The following is a 4964-nucleotide window of genomic DNA, read 5'->3' as shown; positions in this document are numbered from 1 at the left end:
GAAAAAGCAGTGCACACACTTAGCAATAAGAGAGCAACTGAAATCTTTATTAGTTTGTTTTTCTTCTCTCTCAGTAAATGTATAGATAAGACAAAGAAATGTATGGAACTAAAAGTAATCACCATCATGCTGATGTTTTCTGACACTTAAAAGGCAGCAACTGTTTCTTCTCTTGTTCTTCTTCTTTTCTTTTTGTCTGTCCATCCAGTGTTTTCCCTCTACCGGGGACCTGTGATAAGAAGTGTTTGTGCTGCATGGAGAGAGAATCTGGCAGTGTAATGTTTTACTCCAGTATTCTCAACATGTGTCTGTGTGCAGTGTAACCGTCACACACACTTACACACTCAACTAGCGAGCAGAAGAAACAGTGACATAGTTTTCATTACCCATCAGAAGGTGGAACTCTTCTTACCTCACCTGGTGGTCACCTGACTTCTTTCAGCCTATCAGGGATTCTCAACTGTTTGACAATGCAGAACATTTTTTTAAACTGATTGTAATTTTTCAGCTCTGGTATTTTCTCATGATGATGACACTGTTCACTACTATAGCTTTTCTTTCCAACGAGGGGTGATGCTTTACTATTAACCTGTTCTGGAAGATAGAACTGGCCACTGCAATGGTTCTGCAGATTTGGGTATTATATAAAAATCATGGTTTGATATATTAAAGTTCATGTTTTTCTTGGTGGGAGGGATGGGCGGGGTTTTGGAGGGATTTGTTTATGTTGTGTTTGGGAAGAGCCAATCGGAGAAGCTAAAAATAAATCTACAGAAAAAACAGACTACTATAAATACATTGACCATTTGTAAAGCAGAACTTGCCACTTTGCATGATGTATACTGTCTTGTAGCAAACACTTGAAACCGAGACATGTTTCTGGCTGTTGGCGCAGGGGATACTACATGGTTTATCCCTCTGATTTATAATTTGTATAGCAGCATTATATAACTGGTTATGATCACATGTGTACTGTGATCCTGCCTATAGCAGATTATGTAAAGCATTGTTTAAGACAATATTCACATGCAGGGTCGGCCCCATTCAGTTTTGTTGTCCTTGGGTTATTTCAATTGAATAAAGAATATAAAATAAAACCCAGCTAGAAATCTTTGTTTATGTAAGTTCTTTTTTTAGGAAGAACATGTTCAGGAAAATATCATTATAATTCTCAGTAAACCATCTTTAATTTGACTAAAATAATGTTTCAGTTCATCCCTTTTCCATCATTTCTGTTTGAATCTGGGCATCTTGGGATGGCCTGTACCTGAATGGTTTCTCAGTGTATGTTTCCCCCTGTGTGACTGTATTACCATTCCCACAATATTTGTGGACTACCTGATAATTAACTTAGCATTTTTTGTGTTCCTAAATAAATATTGTATGTCGACCTACACAGTATGATCTTTCTTTGGTTGTGACTGAACTGAATGTAGCCATCAGCTGGTGAAAGAGATGGAGATAGATTTTAGAGAAGAGAAGGGTAGATATAGATAGAGAAAAGAGTTGGGGGAGAAAGGGTGAGTCAGCTTGGGTGAATCTAAATGTGTTAACCGTGACACAGAGAAGATGGATGAATCCTAATCGACATGCCTGGCTACTCTAGAGAGGAACAGGGATTTAATCCACCAGTCCAGTGTCAGACCGAAGTACCCCTAATAGTTTAACCAGTAGACTACTGTCTGTCTGTTGGTCCCTCCAGACTCCTAACTAGTTTAACCAGTAGACTTGTTTACGTGCTGCTGTGTGGTTTGTTGCTAACCTTACTTTGCTACCTGCCAACTTAACGGTTTTTAGTTACCGTTTATATTTTTAGTTTTTCCCTCGCACAACTTTTTTCATTCAACTTTTTCACCCCGGACGCTTTATCTGGACGTGGTTCGTCAGGACCTCCACCAACCGAAGCTAAGTAGTAACATTAACATGATGCCTTCTACTTGCAGTCGCTGTAATCATAATATACAGGAGAACTATATGGCGAGGATAGCTGTGCTGCAAGCCCAGCTTCAGACGCAATCGTTAGGCAAGGGTCATTTAAGTGTAGGAAAGGATGAAACAGCGTCTGTGCCACCAGTAAGTACAGATAGTAGTATAAATCCCCTCGCACAGTCCCCGCAGCCGGACAATTTTCTCATGGCTTCTGGAAGGAAATGCTGTAGGAATGCTCAACCGGTGTCGCTCATTCAGCCGACAGAAACTTTCAATCGGTTCTCCCCATTAAGCAACGGGTTGGAGTCAAATGCCGAGCCTTCTCTGGTCTCTACTCCCGTTATGGGGTCTGAGACGCCGAAGCCTCCCACCATTAGCTCTGACAAATTGAAAACCCTAGTCATTGGCGACTCCATTACCCGCAGTATTAGACTTAAAACAAATCATCCAGCAATCATACACTGTTTACCAGGGGGCAGGGCTACCGACGTTAAGGCTAATCTGAAGATGGTGTTGGCTAAAACTGCCGAGTATAGGGATATTGTTATCCACATCAGCACCAACAATGTTAGGATGAAACAGTCAGAGGTCACCAAGCACAACATAGCTTCGGCGTGTAAATCAGCTAGAAAGATGTGTCGGCATCGAGTAATTGTCTCTGGCCCCCTCCCAGTTAGGGAGGGGGCCAGAGGCACAACTCAATCGCTGGTTGAAAACTGTTTTCTGCCCCTCCCAAAAGATAGAATTTGTAGATAATTGGCCCTCTTTCTGGGACTCACCCACAAACGGGACCAAGCCTGGCCGGCTGAGGAGTGATTGACTCCATCCTAGCTGGAGGGGTGCTCTCATCTTATTGCTACGAACATAGACAGGGCTCTAACTCCCCTAGCTCCACAATGAGATAGGGTGCAGGCCAAGCAGCAGGCTGTTAGCCAGCCTGCCAGCTTAGTGGAGTCAGCTCAGCTATCCCATTAAGACCGTGTCTGTGCCTCGATCTAGGTTGGGCAAAACTAAACATGGCGGTGTTCACTTTAGCAATCTCACTGGAATAAAGACCTCCTCCATTCCTGTCATTATTGGAAGACATTGTGATATCTCACATCTCAAAATAGGGCTACTTAATGTTGGATCCCTCACTTCCAAGGCAGTTATAGTCAATTAACTAATCACTGATCATAATCTTGATGTGATTGGCCTGACTGAAACATGGCTTAAGCCTGATGAATTTACTGTGTTGAATGAGGCCTGAGCTCCTGGTTACACTAGTGACCATATCCCCCAAATGCGGAGGTGTTGCTAACATTTACGATAGCAAATAAAGCATTTTTAAAAACAACTGGGTTTTCGTCTTTTGAGCTTCTAGTCATGAAATCTATGCAGCCTACTCAATCACTTTTTATAGCTACTGTTAACAGGCCTCCTGGGCCATATACAGCATTCCTCACTGAGTTCTCTGGATTCCTATCGGACTTTGTAGTCATGGCAGATAATATTCTAATTTTTGGTGGCTAATTTTCACATTGAAAAGTCCACAGACCCACCCCAAAAAGCTTTCGGAGCCATCATCGACTCAGTTTTGTCCCATGGAATAAATGTTGTGGATCTTAATGTTTTTCTTAATGTTTTTCCTCATAATCCTGGACTATCGGACCACCATTATATTACGTTTGCAATTGCAACAAATAATCTGCTCAGACCCAAACCAAGGATCATCAAAAGCCATGCTATAAATTCTCGGACAACCCAATGATTCCTAGATGCCCTTCCAGACTCCCTCCACCTACCCAAGGACGTCAGAGTACAAAAATCAGTTAACCATCTAACTGAGGAACTCAATTTAACCTTGCGTAATACCCTAGATGCAGTCGCACCCCTAAAAACAAAAAACATTTGTCATAAGAAACTAGCTCCCTGGTATACAGAAAATACCCGAAAATTGGAACGGAAATGGCGCTACACCAAACTGGAAGTCTTCCGACTAGCTTGGAAAGACGGTACTGTACAGTATCGACGAGCCCTCACTGCTGCTTGATCATCCTATTTTTCCAACTTAATTGAGGAGAATAAGAACAATCCAAAATGTATTTTTGATACTGTCGCAAAAAGCAGCATTCCCCAAGAGAGGATGGCTTTCACTTCAGCAGAGATAAATTCATGAACTTTTTTGACGAAAAGGTCATGATCATTAGAAAGCAAATTACGGACTCCTCTTTAAATCTGCCTATTCCTCCAAAGCTCAGTTGTCCTGAGTCTACACAACACTGCCAGGACCTAGGATCAAGGCAGACACTCAAGTTTTTAATACTATATCTCTTGACATATTGCTGAAAAGAATCATGGCCTCCAAACCTTCAAGCTGCCTACTGGACCCTATTACAACTAAACTACTGAAAGAGCTGCTTCCTGTGCTTGGCCCTCCTATATTGACTATAATAAATGGCTCTCTATCCACCGGATGTGTACCAACCTCACTAAAAGTGGCAGTAATAAAGCCTCTCTTGAAAAAAACAAAACTTGACCCAGAAAATATAAAAAACCATCAGCCTATATCGAATCTCCCATTCCTCTCAAAAAGTTTGAAAAGGCTGTTGCGCAGCAACTCACTTCCTTCCTGACAAACAATGTATACGAAATGCTTCAGTCTGGTTTTAAACCCCATCATAGCACTGAGACTGCACTTGTGAAGGTGGTAAATGACCTTTTAATGGCGTCAGACCGAGGCTCTGCATCTGTCCTCGTGCTCCTAGACCTTAGTGCTGCCTTTGATACCATCGATCACCACATTCTTTTGGAGAGATTGGAAACCCAAATTGGTCTACACGGACAAGTTCTGGCCTGGTTTAGATCTTATCTGTCAGAAAGATATCAGTTTGTCTCTGTAGATGGTTTGTCCTCTGACAAATCAACTGTAAATTTCAGTGTTCCTCAAGCCTCCGTTTTAGGACCACTATTGTTTTTCTATATATTTTACCTCTTGGGGATGTCATTCGGAAACATAATGTTAACTTTCACTGCTATGCGGACAATACACAGCT

Source organism: Salvelinus alpinus, chromosome 3 (assembly GCF_045679555.1).
Source record: "Salvelinus alpinus chromosome 3, SLU_Salpinus.1, whole genome shotgun sequence".
In the NCBI taxonomy this organism is placed as follows: Eukaryota; Metazoa; Chordata; class Actinopteri; order Salmoniformes; family Salmonidae; genus Salvelinus; species Salvelinus alpinus.
This window is presented reverse-complemented; position numbering follows the sequence as displayed.